Source organism: Eschrichtius robustus, chromosome 7 (assembly GCF_028021215.1).
Source record: "Eschrichtius robustus isolate mEscRob2 chromosome 7, mEscRob2.pri, whole genome shotgun sequence".
Taxonomy (NCBI): Eukaryota; Metazoa; Chordata; class Mammalia; order Artiodactyla; family Eschrichtiidae; genus Eschrichtius; species Eschrichtius robustus.
In genome coordinates this window covers 133591975-133614220 of record NC_090830.1, presented here as the reverse complement: position 1 = coordinate 133614220, position 22246 = coordinate 133591975, and the positions used below count along the sequence as shown (strand labels likewise).

Genomic DNA, 22246 nt, shown 5'->3' with positions numbered 1-22246 from the left:
AGAGAAGCCACGGCAGTGAGAAGCCCGCGCACTGCAACAAAGACCCAACGCAGCCAAAAATAAATTAAAACAAATAAAAATTTTTAAAAGTACTGTTCCTACAATTTAATAACTATATTTAAGTACATTTCAATTATGAATCAAATAAATGATCTTACCAGATAGAGTGATGCTTATGAGTTGATTACATTATTCCTTGTATTCTAAAGACACTTCTCCATCTAAAAGCCTGTATTTTTACATTGGACCGTAGATTACCTATGTAGACATTACACAGATCTCTTTTTGTTTAGAAAATTATTTATTCAAAACAGACACTTTTTCCAAAGTAATTTTTGCAAATTAGAAACTAAGTATAATCCTTGATATAGATGGCAGTGTATTATTAATTAGTTAATTAATTAATTGGTTTATGCCCTATCATATTCTGGAGAAGAATCAAGGTTCCTAAAAAGAGACATTAATTAATTGATTGACTTTCTCCAGATGTATAGAATATCCCCTCCCCTGACAAACTAATGCTTTTGCATTTTATTCTGTTTTCAGAGCAGTGATTCTAGTTCATATTGATAGAAATTATGAAGTTGACCATATGGGGAAGAATGATGTATGCCTGTCATTGCTTTACTTATTAGTTTTTAAAGCGAAAAGATTTAGTCTCCTCCTTCCGTGGAGAAGGAAACATGGTTCACTCTGTATGATTTGTAAGTTTAGGCAAGTTAATCAACCTCTCTGTTCCTTACTTCTCTCCTCTGTAATCTGAAGATAATGATGCCTTATCAGCTTGGGGACTGGATCGGATGGTTTTCAAAGGGCACATTTTCACTCTAAGATCTATGGCCTCAGTAATTTCCTGAATTAGCATATGTACTTGCTTCACTCAGAGGAATTCTTGAACTGATCATACTGGGAGAAATTGTACTTCTAATAATAGATGAGGAGTCATGTAGAGCATGTTGTATTTGAGCATCGAGATCAATTGAACAATTCCTATGAGAGCCAAGGTTTCCTATTTAGTGGTATTTTACTGAGCCAGGAAACCTTTAGTCAGTAACTCCTTCCACGTGGCACTGAGCTCTTTTCCCTTGAGACTTGAGAATTCCAGCGTGCATCTCTGCACCCAGAACAGCCCGTCTGTTGGGAGTTTTAAACATGAGATTACATATCAGAGGGAAATGTGTGAACTCAGGGGAAACTCAAGGCCAACACGATGAGGCAGGGATGGAAGACCCAGGGATGGAGACCTGGCGGGAAGTACCCAATGGAGGAGGCGACCCCGTGGCCTCGGGTGTAGACGGCACTTGATGGAAGTCAGACAACCTTCATCACCTACTGGTACATGATCGCAACCTTAGTCTCCTTAAAGAATTTGAAAATTATTTTAAAAACAAATATGGTGATAGAAGAAAGACACCAAGGTGCCTCCAGGATGCTAGTTATGTTCTGTTTCTTAAACCCAGTGATGGGTACATGAGTGATCATTTTAGTGTTCGTTCTTCACACTCTTTTATATAGTGTTAAAAATTAAACACTATTTTTTGTGACCTACCCACATTTTTGTCCACAAAGAGCTATCGTACTGCTCCTTTTGAACAAGTTTGTTTTCTCCTTCCCTGCTGATTTCCTTGGTTAGAAATCCTAATTGATTTGCAGAGGGCACTGTCATTGGAATGAGCTTAAGGAAAAGGATCACTGTTTGTTGCCAAGGACGAGAACTGACTAAAATTTTGATGAATTAACATCTTTTTTTTTCTTTAATCATTAGCATGGGATTCTTGTAAGTGGAACTAGTAAAAGCAAACACAAATATTATATAAAGAGTGGGATTTCTGAGAATGTATTTGTAATTAAATTTCTATACTGACATAACGTACATAAATACACTTATATATCCTCACACACATCCTATGTAATATAATATTACATAATATCAGTCATTTTGGAATGCAACGGTTCATTTTATCAGGTTGAACCAGTGACCAGTGTGCTGTGTTTAGAAAAATCTATTCGTTCAGGCTATATTTTCAGTGACTTTTCAAAAAAATTCTACATCAGTGTAAATGTGACTTATGCACTGAAAATAATCTGTATACTTTGATTTAGAAACAGAAATTAGGGCTCCTGAGAAGGTAAAATTTGAACGTTGTTTCCTTCCGACATTTATGTGTTGAGTATTACAAAATGTTATCAGTCCTTTTTTATTAGTAGAGAAAAAGACTTTTGATCTGGGATGTGTTCTGCCATTTTTATTTTTCACATTTTGATGTTAAAATACTTGATGCTGTCCATAACACACGCACTGTTTATTCATTTATGTTTGTTCATTCGTTCATCCGTTCAACAAACCATGTTCCAGACATTGTGTTGAGGGCTGGGCTACAAAGCAGACTAACACAGGATTCCTGTCCTTCTCAATCTTTGATGCACCTGCATTTTATAGACCAACAAAGGATAGACTGGTCTGAATTGACTTAAAACAAATACTCACTATGTGGGTATTGATAAATTAAGATTTCTGATTAATGTAATAGGGAAATTAGATAAACATTATACTGCTCTTACACTTCCAATCTTTGTCACACCTTCTTCTCCAAAGAACTGAGTAACGTTCGCCTTTTTCTAAGTATAATCATAGTTGCTTTAAATTTACCAATACGTATAGTATGTGTGTATGTATGTGTATATATATTGTGTATATATATCTACATAAATATATAACTAAATATATAAGACGTACAACACAGTTCTATATTTTCTGGTATGATGTATGGGTGGTCTCTCATGGTGCCTTTAGGGTGTCATGACAGAGGCGGACGTCGTTACCGTGGCACTGCCAAAGCGAACCCCATCCGTCTTAAGACTGATGATCTCTGGTTTTGAATGACAGCTCTTCTCTTTGGTAGTGTGGCCATAATCCCCCATTGTCTGTCAGTTTTTCGTGTCGCCTTCTTTACAGCCTGACAAGCTATCAGAACAATGAACTGGCCTTAAGGAAAGAGTAGAATTGTGAGCGCAGACCTCTCCATGTTCAGAATGGGGGATCTGCTTGCCTTTAAATGTTTTTGTGCTTCCAGTTTTTATTTTTTTACCCTTTTCCCCAGTAGTCCAGTTTTCCTAAATGAGAACCAGATGAAAACCGGCGATTAGTTCCTCCAGTCTCCTGTCCTCACATGAAGTTTCCTTGGTTCCCATATAGAAGTTTTAAGTGTTTGGGGCTGTCCCAACAGCTGTCCCTTTGGACTCTGCTATAAACACTGAGCGTTTTTGATTTATGAGAGTCACAGGCAGGAATGGACATCAACTTTTCAAATGCAAATTTGCATCCAGGTTTGCCTGTGAGTGCAGATAATTCAGCAGGCAGCTTGGAGTGCTGGCTCCCGGTAACCTGTTCTCCTTTCCCAGGACAGATCTGGGCAGCAGAGCGGAGACAACTTGGTCAGGCAACGTGTATAGCAGAACTGCTGGTGCCCTTACAGACGGTGGGACCCAGGTGTTACCTGGTCACTTGGGGTGACAGCTGACCTCAAAGGCTGGACCGTGACCTCGGGGAGGTCATCTTGACTTTGCATATCCAGAAATTATTCTTGACAGAACTTATGAGGTCTGAGTCACAGGGATCAAACTCACATGTGACAGACGTTTAGATTGGAATTCATTCTCAGAAGCCCTGGGCAGTCATCTCTGTGATCAGGACCAGAGGAAGGATAAGCCATCCAGAGGTGCATGGCGGGGACAGTCAGGTGGCTAAGCCACAGCCCTGGAGGGAGAGGTGGGACTCAAAGGTTCCGCACTACTTATTCGTTGTGGGACTCTCGTCAAACACTTGTCTAAACCTCAGTTTCCTCATCTATAAAATGGGAATAATACCTCCTAGAGTTGGGATGGATTAAATTATGTGATTCTCGTAGGGCATTTTGCCTAGTGCCCGGCCTATAATAATGCTGAATAAATTAGCTCTTTTAAAAATCTTTTTTAATTTTTAAAAATTTTAAATTTTTTATATAATTTTGAAGCGTTACTTTCCATTTACAGTTATTACAAAATATTGGCTCTGTGCCCCATGTTGTGCAATACGTCCTTGAGCCTGTCTTACACCCAGTACTTTGCACCTCCTGCTCTCCCACCCCTATGTTACCCTCCCCCACTGGTAACTACTGGTTTGTTCTCTAGATCTGTGAGTCTGCTTCTTTTTTGTTATATTCACTAGTTTGTTGTATTTTTTAGATTCCACATATAAGTGATGTCATATAGTATTTATTTTTCTCTGTCTGACTTATTTCACTGAGCATAATGCCCTCCAAGTCCATCCATGTTGCTGCAAATGGCAACATTTCATTCTTTTTTATGGCTGAGTAGTATTCCATTGTGTATATGTACCATGTCTTCTTTATCCATTCATCTGTCGATGGACACTTAGGTTGTTTCCATATCTTGGCTGTTGTTGATAGTGCTGCTATGAACGTTGGTGTGCACGTGTCTTTTCAAATTATTAATTCAGGGCCGAGCGAGGCCCAGTAAGCCATTCCTGCCCCACAACGGGCCCCTGTCCTAGGGAACAGGACCTTGGCGGCCTCCACATTTGGTGTCTTTCTTTCTGCAACTGTGTTGGATAAGCCCTCCCTGTTCCTGTCTGTGTCATTGGACATCCCACTCTGGATTTCTTCATAGCTGCCTTTTCCATTCACACGTCCCTCTGTCGGCCATCGTGGTCATCCCCGGCCGACTCCTGCTGGCCCGCAAGTTCAGCCAAGCCTCCGAGGTCTCCAGCCTCGCCTTCCAGCTTCAGACCTGGGAGGCTGCTCGTTGGTTAAGGGGGACTTCTGCGGATTCCAGAACTTCTCCCGCTTTTTCTCCAGTTTTACTGAGATACCATTGACATACAGCACTGTATAAGTTTCAGGTGTACAGCATACTGATTTGATTTACAGACATCATAAAATGATTATCACGATAAGTAGTGGACACACATCATCGCGTTTAGATACGACACTAAAGAAACAGAAAAATAATTTTCCTGGTGATGAGAACTCTTAGGATTTATTCTTAACAACTGTCATTTGTAATGTACAGCAGTGTTCATCATCTTTGTCGTGTTGTGCATTACATCCCTAGTACTGCTTTACTTTATAACTGGAGGTTGGTGCCTTTTGACCACCCTCATCTAAAGCTCAGCCGCCACACCCCACCTCTAGTAACCACAATTCTGGTTTCTCTTTCCATGAGTTCATTTGTTTCTGAAGTATAATTGACAGAATTCCTTCCTTTTTCATTGATTTACCAGTTCAACCCGAAGAGTAAATGTTTCTTTATTTCTAAGTTCTTAAAGAACCCTTCACCATAGCATGTCCACTGCTTCCTACAACCGCTAATGGGCCAACTCTATTTCCTTCAGTTTAGTTTAAATATATCTTTTTTCAGTATTAAGTGTTTGGCCCACCGAATCTTACTATGAGGGTTTTAAAACTTTTTCTGGAAGAGATCAGCCAGCTGGGTCAATTGTACTGGTGTTTGCTGCCTCACAAACCCATGTGTGGGCAGTGATGCAGGACTACTCGAGGCCAGTGATGGAGAACAAGAGAAATCAGGAAGTCACGCTCACATCTGAGTATCAAATATTAGCATTGCATTTTCCCATGTAAAATATTTACTATCTTAGACCAGATCATGGGCCTGAGAACTTGTAAGTGAACAAACAGATAAACAAAAATGAGTGACTTTACTGTTTTTTGTTATTAAGGAAAACATGTGATGCCTCTTCTTAGTAAACAAACTCTGCAAAAATCTTGAAAAGAGGATTTTTGGAGCCCCAAGGGCTACAACTCATTTTGTGAACTTAGGATTCAGCTTTACTGAGCCTGATTTGTCTTCTCAGACCTTCTTTTTTTTTTAAGGTATTTTTCTTCTGTGTCACATTTGCTTGAATAGCCAAGAAGGTTATTTATTTTACTAGATAAGTTGGAAGCACTTGGCCAGGAATCTGATCATCTTGATGATCAGATCATCTTGATGAAACCGGGCTGTGCTGTGTGAATTTAGGAACTGACCTCTGTAAGACTCAGTTTGATGTCTATAAAATGGGGATCACCAAGATTATCCTTTTGTTTAAAGAATTAAAGCAACCATCCATGAAATGATCTAGCATAGATCCTGAGGCATAATTAGTGTCCCTTAAATGTTAGCTGGTACTGCTGTTATTAATTCAACCAATATTTTTGCCCTCCCCTTATACGGCAAGCGTTGTGCAAACACTGGGGTACAGTGGGGAACAAAGGAGAAGGTCTTGTCCCCTGAAAGCTTGCAGGTTCGTGGGGCAGAGAGATGTCAAACGGGTAAGGCTACAAATCAGGAATTACACTGTTTTTGCTTCTGAGAGTGTAAACAAGAGGAGGAAAGATGTCTTGGTCTTGGCAAGCCAGGCAAGGCCCACAGGCTGGAGGCACCATCACCTGTGGGAGTAGCCAGGTGAGTTTTGGGCAGAGCAGACAGAGACACACAGACCCGCATGGGACTGAGCTTGTGGCTGGAGACTCTGGCTGAGGGCCAGATGGTGGAGGCTTGGAGAATGACCTGGCAGCCAGCCAAGGGCTGACAATGACCAGACCCCACCAAGCGCCTTGATAGGACTCTGTCCTGTGCGCTGTGGGTAGCCACTGAAGGCTGTAAGCAGGCTAGCAATAGAATTCAACTTGTACTTTAAAAATGATACCCTGACTGCTGTGCTGAGAACGAAATGTAGGACATTGTGCGTGGGCGTTAGAGGCCCGTGGAGACATGACATAAGAGTTGGTGGGATTCATCGAGCCCGGAGGCCATGGAGCTGGAGTGAAGTGGAGGAGTTTAAGAAATAATTAGGGGGAAATGACTGAATCCCAGGCTATTCAGATGCAGGTGAAGATGCTAGGTCTAGAGAACTGTTAGATGACTCAGACCACAAGGATGACAGCGATTTCAAATAAAAGTGTTTTGTGAGAATGCGGAAAAGCTTATTAATAATTCACTTATGCAGTACATCTGAAATATGTAACTGAACTAACAAATTAAATATTGTAAGTAGACAGTGGACTGTTTCCATGGTGTATATACATATCTATATAAATCAAATATAAATACAAATATGTAGATATATAATGGTCAGAGATCCTTTTGGTGTCTTCTCATTGTGAAAATTGAGAAATCATCTCTCTGGGATTGCCCTTAACCTTGGCAACTGTGGCAGGTACCAAGCTTCCTAGCTGTCCCCAGGCTCTGTGCTCATAAGGGCACCTCCCTTTGTCCAGAAATCCAAGACCTCTGGTTAAAAAGTCACCTGCTGCTTATAAATGCCTGGCATCATTTGTTCAGCTGAGTCTTTCCTGAATCCGTGGAAGGGCTGATTTTTAAAAGATTCTAACCTATGCATTTATATATTTTTATCTTTATCTTTATTCTCACCTCTATAAAATGAGGACAGTTATATTCCCCGGCCATCTCCACGGTTGACAGATGAAAGTTATTTTACAAAGCAGTTGTAGTATTTTATATGTGATATAATTCTTATGTGATTGCCATGACAGGTCATATTTCCCCATTTTTCTTTTATTGCTGTACATAGAATTTTATTTAAAGAGTCAATAAAAAAAATTTTTTTAATACAGCATAGATGTACATTACCACTTGTGAACCTGAGAAAGTTGGGGAAAATAATAGATTGTTATGTGCATACAGAAGGTCTTCTCTGTTCTAAGTTTTATTCGGATCAGAAAGAGTTACTTTGCTAAAATCAGAGCAGCTCCTGCTTTCTCTGAGCAGCGAAGACTATCTCAATACAACTGGAGCATTTGATCCCAGAACTGCACATGACACGGATGTTCCAAGGTTACTTATTGAAGCATTTTTTTGTGAGAAGACTGGGGTGAGTGTAACTGACATCTCGGCCTCAGGACGTCATTGTCTTACGTCATTCCTTCCTGGTCTGTCCTTGGGTCGTGACTGTTGTGTGTCAGTGTATTTTGCAGGCACATCAAGGTCAGGTGGTTGCTGTCGAGTGTAGGACAATCCTGTCTGGCAGCACATACGCAGAGGCATAAATGTTCGCGGGAGAGGGGCTGGGGGCTGTGGGCAGGGATGCAGAAGTGGACCGGGAAGCATTGAGCGGCTGGGCGGGGTGGGGGGGCAGTGGATGGGCAGTGCTGAGAGTGGATGACTGGAGAGTTTAAAGCCACAGAAGTCCCTTCATTATCATCATCATTACTGTTACTCCCCTTTCAAAGCCGCAGGAACACTACTTGTTAGGAATAAATATGCTGAAATGGTACTTAAAGAACCAGCCTTTGCCATCTTGATAATATATGAAAGAGATTTCTGGGTACATTCGCCATCTCCCCATCCCCTATGGCTCCTACTTAACCTCATCTCCATCATTTTCAGGCCCTCCCATGACTCAGGGGAACTTTTCTTCCAGTTCTTCATTTTTTATTTGGTACAGTCTCTGTGTCCCTAACTGGGCTATTGCCCAGATAAATGAAGTAGAATCCCAGATTCATAGACCTTCCAGCGTGCAAGTAAATGGAAGTGAGACCGTCTGCTGGAAAGTAGGCTCCAGGAGGACAGATCTGGTGTGGTCCCAGCTGAATCCCCAGCACCCAGACCTGAGCCTCGCACACAGGGAGTGCCAGACCCTTGAGGGTACAGTGAACGCAGGGACCTCAAGGGTCACCTTGTCCTTTTTACACATGGAGACCCTAAGAGCATGGAGGTTTAGGCACTTGCCCAAGTGCACGTGGTTCAGATAGTAGTGTGGCTGGAAACTAAACCAAGTGTTCCAGGCGGAGGTTGTTTCCTGGTACATTGGTATTCCTACTGTGCGGTTGCAGGGCCGTGGAACTCTGGCTTTGATGTGTGTCCGTTCATTCATTCAGAAAATATGGTTGCTGTGTGTTAGACCAATGATTCTCCATCCTGCTTGCACACTGGAATTACTGGAGAGCTTATAAAAAGGGTCCCCAGGTGGGGAGGCTGACTTGATTTACTTTTCTCTGGGCATCAGTGTTTTTTTTTAAGTGTCCCAGGTGAGTTGAGCAGGCAGCAGAGCTGAGGGCCACCATGGAGGGAGGACCAGGCTGGTGTAAGTCAACAGTCTCCAGGGAGGGCTGACCCAAAGGGGCTGCTCTTGGTCGGGGTGGTAAGCGCCCCATAGACCCCACCAGTGGCCACCTCCCGCCCTGCACCGCTCCTGACCTCCTGTCCAGGAAGCCCTTGGACACTCCACACTGCTTGGAAAGTGGCTCCTGGTGGGGGTAGCAGAGGTGATGCCATCATTCTCGGGCCCGTGTGCCCCCCAGACATCTGCTGCCTCTGTGCAGACGCCTCTAATCTGGGCAATGAGCCTCATCCCCTCTGCACTGTCACTCAGCTGTTCCTGGACACAGCCCTCAGGGAGCTGGGTGCTTTGCTGGGATTCAGAGAAGGGTAAGATGCAGCCTGTGGTCCTGAGGGGCTCTGGCTACATGAGGGAAGCCATGTCTGGGTGTTCATTTTACAAACTAGGGCATCATAAGCACCTTCGTTTTCTGTTGGGATTTCTAAATCAGTTTTCCTGGAAACCTTGGCTGTTTGTTTTCTTAAACTTGACTATCACGGCCATCAACACCTTATGAATGTTTAAAGAGCCTTATTGGATGGCATTGTGAGGACTGTGTGTGTGATCTGAGGGGCTGGAGCCGGAGGGAGGCTGAGGCTGAATGTAGCCGTGAACCTGACTCAGGACGCAGTCTGGGGTTATCCCGTACCTGAGGTTACTTCCTGGGATAAAAGGGAGCCCTCTCTGCTTCCCGAAGTCAGTCAGAGCCTAGGGACCGTGTTCAGTTACCAAGTCTCACAAACCCCCGTTGAGCAACGAAGGGAAACAAAGGAAGCCCCACCAGGCACACGACGTTGATGAGTGGCATTCGGCGGCAAGGCTGCCCTGAGCTGGGGCTCTGGGTTAGGAACCCCCAGGAGTGAAGCATTGCTGGAGAAGCCAGCAGATGAGCTCAAAAAGGAGCCCCCCAAAGCTGTCCAAGATGACCCCAATTTTGGTGGCTGGAGAGCAGTGCTCAGAGGGCACCGCCCCCCAAATGCCTCCATGCCCAGGGTGGGTCACGGCCAGAATGCACGTGCTCTGATCCTTGAGAGGGGGCCGACGTCAGGGAGGGGAGATTACCTCAAATTACAGTTTTACCTTGTCGGGACATTTTTGAGGCCTATTGTCTTGATATGATTTCTGCACATGTGAGAACATGCCCACCAGGAAAGGGTGGCTCCCGGAGACGGCAGCATGCCCAGCGGCTCCGGGGAGACCTGGGAATGTGACGGCAGAGCAGCTGGTGGCTCTTTCCCCTGGGAGGTGGCAGCTCCTGTGGGCCAGCCATTGGAATCCCAGGGCAGGAATGACGGTCTGGGAGCACCAGGGAGGGGGCTGGGCAAGTCTGAGATCCACAGTGGGTAACAGGACTGCAGGGGGTGGACCCCGTGAGCAAGGTGAGGAGGGGAGGGCAGGAGGCAAGAGAGTGTCGCCTGGGAATGGGCTGAGTCCCCAGGCTGAGAAGGAGCTTGTCTCTGCTCTCAGGAGTTGCCAGGTCAAGTGGGTGGGCTGCAGGTTGGCCCTGGAGCTGAATGGTTATGGAAACAGCTGATGTGGATGGAGCACAGATCCACGCTAAGCATTTTCATCTACGTCATCGTATCCACTCTTTTTTTTTAAATAAATTTATTTATTTATTTATTTATTTATTGGCTGTGTTGGTCTTCGTTTCTGTGCGAGGGCTTTCTCTAGTGGCGGCGAGCGGGGGCCACTCTTCATCGCGGTGCGCGGGCCTCTCACTGTCGCGGCCTCTCCCGTTGCGGAGCACAGGCTCCAGACGTGCAGGCTCAGTAGTTGTGGCTCACGGGCCTAGTTGCTCCGCGGCATGTGGGATCTTCCCAGACCAGGGCTCGAACCCGTGTCCCCTGCATTGGCAGGCAGACTCTCAACCACTGCGCCACCAGGGAAGCCCCTCGTATTCACTCTTGACACCACCCCTGTGAGTTGCCTGCTGTTACTCTCCCTGTTTTACAGACATGAAAGCTGAGGCCCAGCACCTGATCAGGGAGAGAGCCGGGACCCAGACCCAGGCGGGCAGAGCCCAGGCTGGTCCTGTGTTCCCATGGCTTGGCATCCTCTGGGCCTCCAAGGGGAGGGACGGGCCTGGTGGGGTGAATAGTCCTGCCCAGGAGGCGGGGTGGGGAGCCTTGGAGAAGCAACCAAATGGCTCCACCAGAGAGACAGCAGGGCCACGTGAGGGGCTGTGACTTCCCGCCTGGCACTCTGGCCCTCAGCATCTGGCTGTGCCTTGTCCTCTCTCAAGTCTAAGGGCAGGACGGGGGCTGGTGGACCTGCCGGGGAGAAAGATGGGGAAGGCCGAGGACCCAGCTCACTGTGTGTGAGGCTTCTCTCACCACCTGTGCAAGCTCAGGCCACACCGGAACCGCGGCTCGTTCACGGCTTATCCCAGCCCCACACGGTGCCCTGGGCCCAGGAGCCCCTCCACAGGGACAAGTTGGGTGGTGCGTGAAGACCCGCACCGTCCTTCCCCCAAAGATGTTCTAATGCAAAGTGAGTCCAAGAGCTATCAGAGGACCCAGCGTTTTCCCTTGGGGACAGGAGTTCCCCCATCTTATCCAGTCTCTACCATCGACAGTGAGCACACGTGTCCCAGTCTCCCAGGGGGGTCATTTGTGGACAGAGCCATTAGCTGGTTTCCTAAACACGAAGAGTTGGCTGGTTAGTGATGATCCCTACGTGGGCTGAGCTGCCTCGTAGAGCTTCCCCACCCCCGAGAAGGAGGAAATGATAAGCGAGCATAAATCACGCCGAAAGGAATGCGTCCTCATCGGGAGTTATTAGGACAGATGACACATTGGCGAGTAGATGAAAACCCTTTGATGAAGACCAGTTGTAAAAGCACAAGCTAATGCCCAAGAAATGCATTGCGATGACTCAAGAGTGTAATGTATGCATTTCCCCCCTTCCCTCTCCCTCTTTTATTTCTTTTAAAAAATCGCAGTAAATGTCAAGAATGGTGAAACAACATTTCCTGTGTGGGACCCTGCGGGGAGAGGTTCAGGGAAGGGCAGGTTGGAAAGGATCCTTTTAATCAGTGAGTGCTAAGTGCAGTTTGGTGCAGTCATTCTGTAATGGCAGCAGAACTATGAATCATGGTCCTACACAGGCATGTCTGGCCATGAAAGTGTGGTTGTAACAGGGTGTCTGCTTGGAGTCTGCAGAACACGTATCAGAGCATGGCTGAACGTACCATCCAGAGATGTCCCAGAGAAGGAACCCAGAGTCACAAATGCCTGCTTGTGTCCTGTGTCTGTTCCTAAAAGCATGAGGAGGCACTTAGCTCGTTGCCTTGAGCAGCGGCTCTTTAATCAGGCAGGCTGCTCTGTGTCCTTGCTCTGCCCCTTCTTAACCACATGACCTGGGGCAGCTCCCCGACTTCCATAGGCTGCTTCCTCTTCTAAAGAGAGGACATAGTCACAGCACGCCACTCAACTGACAGGTTTCTTTGATTGCAGGCAACGGAAACAGACTCTGTTGACTTCTGCAGAAAGGGGATGTAAAGGAAGGACGTGGAGTAGCTGGCAGGATGAGAGGAAGGTACAAAGAACCAGATCTGAGACAGGACAAAGACCAGGGCCACTCGGATCTCGTTGGGGGGACCGGTGGGCAAGCTTGTCAGGATGTGATAAGTCCAGTCCTTGTGTCATCCTGTCAGTGTCGTATTTCAGAAAGAGTATCTGATAGGCCCATTAAGTCACTTCCCCACCTTTGGGCTGGAGGAGAACAAAGCACTTTCTTTGGCCAGTGGGGGAGGCAGAGTTTCTCTTAGCAGAAGAACAAGGCAAGAAGGTTATGGCGATTAATTGACCTGGCGCACATGAAGTTCTTGACACCATGCCTGCCACCCTGTAAAGAGCTGAAAAATCAGCAGTGTGTATGAACGAGTATAAATCGGAATGATTGATAGCAGATCAATAATATAAGCTATTCTAAATAACAGGATGCACACACACACGAATGAGTACAATTAAAATGGGAAATCTGAGGATCAGTGGAATCTATCAATGTCCATATCCTGACTGTGATGTTATCATACTGCAGTTTTGCAAAGATGTTACCATTGAGGGAAACTGGGAAAAATATACAGATATACAGAGGATCTCTCTGTATTATTGCTTGACAATTGCATGTGAATTTACATGATAAAAATTTCAGTTTGGAAAGAAAAAAAAAGCTAATGATGACTCCAAAATCTCAAGAAGTTTTTTTTTTTTGTCCCTGTTGGAGTTCACTGTTTTAATTCCCCATCCACACCCCCAGAAAAATAATCAGAAAAATGCTGTTTAAATATGAGTTTCGGGACTTCCCTTGTGGCACGGTGGTTAAGAATCCGCCTGCCAATGCAGGGGACACAGGTTTGAATCCTGGTCCGGGAAGATCCCACATGCCGTGGAGCAACTAAGCCCATGTGCCACAATTACTGAGCCTGCGCTCTAGAGCCCACAAGCCACGACTACTGAAGCCCGCATGCCTAGAACCCGTGCTCCACAACAGGAGAAGCCACTGCAATGAGAAGCCTGTGCACTGCAACGAAGAGTAGCCCCCACTCACCACAACTAGAGAAAGCCCATGCGCAGCAACGAAGACCCAACGCAGCCAAAAATAAATAAATAAATTTATTTTATTTTAAAAAAAATAATAAAAAAATAAATATGATTCCCAACAAGAACCTAGTGTATGGCACAAGGAACTATACTCAATATTTTGTAATAACCTATATGGGAAAAGAATCTGAAAAAGAATATGTATACATATATATGTATAACTGAATATATATATATGTGTGTACATATACATGTATAACTGAATCACTTTGCCATACACCTGAAACTAACAAAACATTGTAAATCAACTGTACTTCAATTAAAAAAAAAAAGAAATGGTCAATCAATCAATCAATCAATGTAAGAGTCCTGAAGGATTAAACCTTCTTTTTAAACATTTGAGAAACACATATGATACAATAAAAGAGCATCAAAATATTCCCTTTCTAAAAATCCTCATTACTGGACATTTGATGAAATTGCCTACCCCACACACATACACACACACACACACACACACACACACACACACACACAGGATCCCTCCCAATAAATGTGAACAAAATGTCAGCCTGCATTGTCCCCAGTGGTCTGTCTTAGGCAGAGCTGTTTACCCTCAGGCCATATCTCCTAAATGCTGGTTCCTTTAAGTAGAGGCAGGCCCTGGTGAGGGTTAGCTTGTGAGGAGTGTTTTTAGGTTTACTGGGTCCCTGGGTCCGTGTTTATACACTCTGCGGTTATCCCGGGACAAGAAACCTCATCCAGGAACTTTGAAGAGCCCGTGGTCAGTGTGCTCATCTTCCGTCACCCCAGGTGGATGGGAGCCCCTGCCCTGGTGGAAGGTGGGATCTGGCCACACACCAGATTTTTGCTCATTCATTCTCCCCTTTCTAGTTCTTCCTGCCCACATTTATTGGTGGTCTATAGCCCATAAGCCCCTGTGCTAAGCAGAGTCCTACCTTTGAGGAAGTTATAGTTGAATGGGGGACCATGACATGTGCCCCTATAGTGACCAGTCAAAGCAGTGGGTCCACATGTCCCGGGCGCAAAACAAAATGCTCAGTGAATTCAAGTGGATGAAAGTGAATTCAGCCACGTAAGCATTTAGTGCTCCTGAAGTTTAATTACGTTGTAGGCAAGGGCTCCTTGTGGCACTGGCTTTCCAAAGCCCTTCTACAAGTGTGTAAGTCCTCCGTTTCCCCCCAACCCGCAAACTTAAATACACCCCTCTAGAGGTGGTGGGGAGTAGGGTTTGATTTGACTCCATTAACTGTCAGGAGTGGCTAGATATTAGGAGGGGAAATTGATTACAGAGGAAGAAAATCTCTTCCAGAGCCAATTGGAAAGAAAGAACGGGAACGTTTTCACCTGTAGGAGGCAAGACTTAGAAGAAACACAAGCTGTGTGGTCTCAGGCAGAGTACTTAACTGCTCTGTGCCTCTGTTTCCTCAAACTGTCAACTAGGGGTAGTAATTGGACCCAATGGGTGGTTCCGGGAATGAAATAAGTAAATAGCTGAGAAGCACTTAGAACAGTGCCTCGCTTGTGATACACTCTCGATAATGGTCAAAAATACTGAAATGTCTTTACATGTTGACGAGCCTGTCAGAGGGCAGAGATGTCTTCTGATTGGCCACCGAGGGTTGCAATGGACCAGCGAGTGGAAAATACAAAGTATAAGCAGAGAAATCGAGGGGTGCATGTGTGATTACAGCTCTACAAACAAAAGTGAGCTGCCTCGGGGGAGGCCCAGTAATGACGTAGTAGCATTTGTGTGTCCTGGGTCAGAGTCAGAGGCAGAAGGAAAGACAGAAATGATCATTTATGATGTGCTAGCCTCTGTGCTAAGTGCTGTCGCGTGGGGAATTTTGCTGGTTTTGTTCATTTCTGAGTCCCAGTGCCTAGATGAAAAGCTGGCACATAGACTAGGCCTTATTCTAAAAAGAATATGTGAAAAACACTAATTCAAAAAGATATATGCACCCCAATGTTCACAGCAGCATTATTTACAATAGCCAAGGTATGGAAGCAACCTAGGTGTCCATCAACAGGTGAATGGATAAAGAAGATGTGGTACATATATACAATGGAATATTACTCAGCCATAAAAAAAGAATGAAATTTTGCCATTTGCAGCCACATAGATGGACTTGGAAGGTATCATGCAAAGTGAAATAAGTCAGACAGAGAAAGATAAATACTGTATATCACTTATGTTTGGAATCTAAAAAATACAACAAACTAGTGAATATAACAAAAATGAAGCAGACTCACAAATATAGAGAACTAGTGGTTACCAGTGGGAGAGGCAAACTGGGGGTGGGAGAGTGGGAGGTACAAACTGTTGGGTGTAAGACAGGCTCAAGGATGTATTCTACAACATGGGAAACAGAGCCAATATTTTGTAATAACTGTAAATGGAGAGTAACCTTTAAACACTGTATAAGAATAAAAATAAAAATAACATGTGTAGGAGCCATGACTCAGAGTGAAATACAAAGTAATTTCAGTGGTGAGGTGGGTAGGGCCTGGGACTTGAACCCGCGTCTGATGCTTTCTCCTGCAATCCTCCGCCAGGGCCCGCTGCCATCGGGGCCCTCAGAGGCCCTTCTGATTCTCAAGTCTTTGGTTTGAAGAAATTACAAAGCTCAAAAAGCCTGTCCCTGAGTCGTTGGGTCACAGTGAAGGCTCAGGAAACAGGCTTTGTTTTTAATTCCTCAGAGTTTTAGTGAATGGCTAGACAGAAAGGGAGGTGAAGTTGTGGCCTCTGTGAGCTGACCGTATGATCTGTTTGTTGCCACCATGCTGATTTGAGAGGTATTTTTAGCGTCGCACACTCATTATTCATGCTTGACGTTTTTACTAGTACCAAAAACTAGATAAGAGCAAAGAATTCTTGGTTGGTGACTTATACTCAAGGTTGGCGCCCAGCCTTGTCGTAAATGATTCACTCTCTTCTTTGGCTCTGGAATGCCATCAGTTCCTGATGACTGGGGCCAGAGAGCACGTGAGTTTCTCAGGACCAATTCGGACGTTGGGATTGCCCATGCGTCACTGATGGCAAGCCCTCTCCTAATATCTGACGGTAATCGTTGAGTGGATTAGGGCTTCCAAGTTCCTACTACTACTGTGATACGTGAGCGAAATTTGCTTAGCATCTCAGTTGCTGTGAAATTTTTCTCACTGCTGGTTTTGTTGACATTGTACTTGAGTGGAATCCAGGCTATTTTGTCTAGGAAAAAGGGTGAGAAGAGTATTGTAATCCCGAGTATTGTATACAGTGATCTTTTAAAACCATCTCCAAAGGTGGTAATGCATAAATAAAGCAGGCACTTGATTCCCTTTAAACCTCCTGGCATTCTGACTCAAGAGACAGTGAAGTTGATTTGAGATCAATGGTTTGAGGTTTGACCCAGAAAGGGTTTTCTGAGGAACCACTTTCAGATCTTTCAAAGGATAATTGGCATTATTTTCCAAAGAGAAATGATTTTATACAATTTTGAAACTATTTTCATTTAAATATCAAGTGGCATTTCTTCTTTGCTTTAGAAAAATAAGAGCTTAAATATGTACCTGCGTGGATGGCTTGGCTATTAGTAGAGTTTACCTTGGGTCATCTGTAGGCATTTCCTTGAGGATAGAACAATTAAATCTGAGATGTTTTATAACAGGTTCAAAATAAAATGGAGAGTTAAGCAACTCCTCTTACCTTTGCATGAATAGATCACCATCCCTGTAGATGTCTTTTCATCCTTTTCTCAATTTCTGAGAAAGAGGGCTATCATTTTGTCTCTGGGGCCATTTTTTTGCCTGTATATTAGTTCCTATTTATCCCTTTCTCTTCCAGAGCTCCAGAATTCTGTGTCCTTATTTATTTTCTTTGTTTTTACCGTCTTTCCTAGGTCCTTCTCCATTTATTCCTTCCATTTGACTTCTACATATGCTCTGATACCTCCACTGTTAAAGAAAAATCCATATCCATCCATCCATCCATCCCCAGACTTTTCTTATCTTATAGCCAAACTCTGCATGCCTGTAGGCTCTGCTGCCCTCCCTCTTCTCCATCCGTTTTCCTCTCATACACCCCACCCCCCACCCTTCAGAGGTCCCAAAGGGTGGACCATTTTCTTGTCAAATCCAGTACTTTTTTCTCAATCCACTCTCTCCTTCTGTCCCTGTTGTCACCCTCTCCTTGAGGGTACCCTGTACTCTCTTCCACAGTGATCTTTTCCCCAGTGTCCCCAGCCTGTCCCACTACTAATTCTCTTTACTTGCTTCTCTTTCTCCTTGGGCCTCTAAGTGTGGATGGATGCCAAGGCACTCAGTTCTCAGCCCTGGGGTCTTAATTCGTAGGCTTTCTCTGGGACCTGTCTCCCAATGCCAGCGATTCCAAAATGAATGCCCAGTCCTGACCTACCATTCACTGCCCAGTCATTCAGGGATGTCCCATTAGCCTCCCAAAGCCAGGCCCTCCAAACATGATTTCCTAGTCTCCCCCAGCTCCGCTTAATGGGCTTTCATTCCCAACTGCAATCCCTTCTTCTCAGGCTGGCAGGAACTTTTTTTTCACTTTCTAGATCTGGTCTCAGTGCTCACATTTCTTCCTTCAGAGTCTGTCTTGGGTGTGTCCTTCCTCTTCCTTGCCCTGTTCCAGATTTGCATCCTGCACACCTGGGTTTTCAACAGTCTGCTAGACAACCTTCCAGAAATTTCCTACTACCGATTTATCTTATAAAGAAGCCAGACTAGAATCTGAGGCTTGCCATGGCCCTCCCTCTGTCTTCTCCCTGCCAGCTGAGTGTTCATTCTCAAGCACAGCGCGTCACTGTGATGCACTCACCTCTCATGGTCCCCCTGTTCTGGGAAGGGGAATCCTGGTTCCGTAGGAGAGCTCGTAAGTCCCTTAGTGTCATGACTCCAGGCTCCCTGTTCATCTGTGTTGCTGCTCGCCATCCTCTTCCACCTCAGGGCCACCCCCGTTCAGATCACATACACTCGGTTTCACTTGAATGGAATTATCCTTCATTTTCAAACATGCCTGGACGTTGACACCTCCATGTCTCTGCTCATACAGCTCTCTTGTCTAGAATGCAGTCATCACCTTTGCCTGGTGAATTAGCATCCACATATTCTTTTTTAATGTACAACTCCGATGTAACCTTCAAAAGTGTTTCCTGTTTAATCTGTAGTCCCCCTACCCCTGTCCCAACTCAGATAGGATTTTTCCCCTTCTTTTGATCCGTACATCTTTATCATAGCACATGTATTTTATTACATCTATTAATAGGCCTGCTCATACTCACAGAGTATGAACTACATGGGATCTGACATACAATGTCTTCCCTTTGAATCCCCAGCCCCAGACCTGTAAATTAATAGATGCCAATAAACACCAATTGAATTAAATGTTCAGTGACCCCTTCCTGCTGAAGGAACAGCATTGGGTCCCTATGAACTGGTTTATCCAGTCCCAACTTTCCGCTGTATTTACCATGATTCCGCAGTACACAGTCAGTCCAAGTTTTCCAGAAAACCCTGGGCCCATTCCCACACGTGTGGGTTCCTTGTGGCCCCTCTTTTCTCTGCCTCTATAGGAGTTGTGCTTCTTCACCATCTGTTCCCTCCCCCCTCTTCCATGCTGTCTGCACTTACCATTCAAATACAGCTGGTACACGGCCTGGCGAAGACCCCGGTGTGCTCTCCAGCTGTCTTTCCCTATTTGTCTTATCTCCCAGGATTTTGTGTAAGCTGAAGGAAGACAAAGACCATGCCGGGCAGTTGTGAATTCTACCAATGTTGGCTTCACGGTATGCGCATAGCTGTATATCACATTCTTGATGAGTCGTTTAGATATCTCGTAAGGCATTTCTAAGAACTTAAGACCATCAGAGCCACAGTTTTAAGGCTGAACCCTTGGGCTCTAATCACAAAGTTGCCAAAACATGAGTAGGAGTCTGGAAATGACTAGAATTTGAGCAACAGAAACCCTCTGCCCCCAGCCCAATCCAGTTGGTACTGTGCTTTTCACCAGATTTTAATAAAGCTACAAATCTCTTCTCAACTAGTTTACTCTAGAATTTAAAAGAGCTTATTTGCAGAGGACAGTCACTGAGGCTGAGTCTTAAATTACCCAGTATCCATGTCTGTACCATCTCAGGGCAGTCAGAAGCCCTCCCAGCTCTGCAAAATACCCATGGTCTAATTCTAGGGCAAAAGATGTTATAACCTGCTTCCATTCGGCTCTTTCTCCCAAATGCCTAGAGATTTGCACAGAAGTGTCTAAAAAGCAGAGTATGTTTTCTCGTTAGTATTCTATTCATAAAGCAGGTATCTGTAGCAAAGTTCCACTTTTATGCCCCCTAAAAGAAGTCAATAAAAATATATTTACCCTGAAAGTGAAAAATGCATCCCATAAATGTTTTCATTTGGCCTAAATGACCTCCCCCCCGCACACACACAGAAAGTTGCTCTCCACTGGTCCATGCTGAGGATAATATTAGTCTCTGCTTCACAGGGAGCCAAGAGAATTAAATAAGTTGATGTATGAAGAGAGCTTGGCACAGTGCCTGGGACAGAGTAAGAAATCAGTAAATGTTCACTCTGGTTATAATTGCACACCCAAGATTGCAATCCATAATTACTATCAATTTTACTTCTATGCTGCTTAAACAATTACGAGTTGGGCACGAGACTTCTGATGAGGATTTGATAGGCGGTGGCATCAGCTCCTCGGGATGGGACCCTCGCGCCGGGGTCTCCCATACAGACGGCAGCCTTGGTGCTGCTCACTGAAAAGCTGCTGGTCCAGTGACGCGGTCCTCCTGGCCCCCTCCCCGCGACGTGTTGCAGTCACCACACACAGATGCTCTGCGCTTGCAGACGGGATGCATGGGTCTAAGGGGAAAAGCAAAAGGATGAAGTCACTCCAGTCCCACGCGGGTGGACGGGGGACCACCGCCTGGGCTTGCTTGTCCTTGCCCCGGTGTCACGGCCTTGCTTGTCCTTGCCCCGGTGTCACGGCCTTGCTTGTCCTTGCCCCGGTGTCACGGCCTTGCTTGTCCTTGCCCCGGTGTCACGGCCTTGCTTGTCCTCTGCCCCGGTGTCACGGCCTCGGCTGGGTCACGTCCCTTTTGGGGGACAGCTTTAATGTGGAGAAAGGAATGTGCCCTTCCCTGAGATCCTAAAAGTCCACAGCACTCTGTGATGTCAAAACAAGGCATCACAAGGAGCCAACAAGCGCTGTTTCTCACCATGACTAAGCCCAGAGCTGGGAGTCTGACTGCGTCTCCTCCTTTCTGCCCAAACGTAGGCATCTTGGGACCCTGAAGAGCCTGGGACACCAGCCATCGCTTTGTTTGTTGTTTATATAGAAAATCGAGAGAGAGAACCTCTGTACCTACTTCAACTCAAGTAAAGCTGAATGGGTCTTCGTTAAAGGGGTTTGCTCAGCGTGTTGTCCGAGGGTTTGTGGGGGACCCGCTGTGGACCGATGAGGGGGAAGCTCGTGATTTACAGACCGCTGTGCTCATACAATCTCACGGAGGGGGGACCCCCTCCCCCCCTCCCCCATGCTATGCCAGAACTGCTTACGTTGTACTTAATGTTGCATCATTTTGCCTTGATTTGGAAAGTCTTTCGGGAATTTCAGTGGAAAATAAGCAAGCCTGTTCAGTGTTGACTGCCGAACCAGAAATACAACTCAATCCCCTGCTTGTAGAAAAAGCCTTAGAAGTAAAAGTTGTATTTTACAGAATAGGTGCATGGGGGTTCCTTCAAATGTCCAGGGTATTTTAAAGTACTTTTTTACAACTTGACAGAGTCTGGGGAAAAGAGAGGCTTAAAACTAAAGTGTTTGGAGCTGCTGCCAATTGAAAATGAATCACAAATGAAGATAAATCACCCCTGAGCATATAATGTGGAACAATGGGAAAATATTATCAGAATTGTAAAAATCTGATTTGCATGCAACTTTTCAGAAACAGAGCTTTACAAGCATGAATTGAAGCAGGCAGACATACGCACGTAATGGGAGGGGGATGGGGGGGAATCAGTCTAAGATTCCAAACATGTATGTCAGGAGATGATTATTGGATTTGAAAAAATATGCTGTGTTTTACAAAGTATTCCCCCCACCAGCTCTTTCTGTGCCATGAGGGATTCCAAAGGGCGTTTATAAAATGCACTAACTACCAAGACACCGTAGAGCATACCAACAAGACGATTAATCGCACGACTTACTACGTATCTGTTGCTCTTTTTTATTCTGCGCATGTGTTGTCACTAACCCGTATAGTAATCTCGCAAGCGTTCTTTCTCCATTTTATAGATGAGGACACGATTCAGAAAGGCTTACACAGCTTGCCCCGGGCCACACAGACAATGAGTACCAGTCAGGGTTCAGACTCAGTTTACCCTGGCCTTAAACATATCTGCTTTTCCAGGGGCTTGCCGGGGCCTCCCAGGCAAGTGAGGGACAGGATTGAGCCACTTCCTGTCGTGGCCTCTACGTGTCTTCCAAAGAGTAGACTGAACCTTGACCCGATGCACGCAAGCTTGTCAGGTGGAAGAGATGTGGCCCCAG

The 22246-nt window shown here is 45.2% G+C and overlaps 1 protein-coding gene and 1 long non-coding RNA gene across 2 annotated transcripts in view; one reads left to right on the top strand and one right to left on the bottom strand.

The window, feature by feature from the left end:
- ADAM12 (ADAM metallopeptidase domain 12) overlaps positions 1-22246 on the top strand; it is a 388450-nt gene that overhangs the window by 134592 nt on the left and 231612 nt on the right. The window lies entirely within an intron of this gene.
- LOC137767544 (uncharacterized) lies at positions 13937-19528 on the bottom strand. The gene is made up of 3 exons (XR_011074540.1): positions 19318-19528; positions 18506-18772; positions 13937-16897 (listed from the first exon to the last, which is right to left on the bottom strand). It is a non-coding gene; the product is annotated as an uncharacterized lncRNA (long non-coding RNA).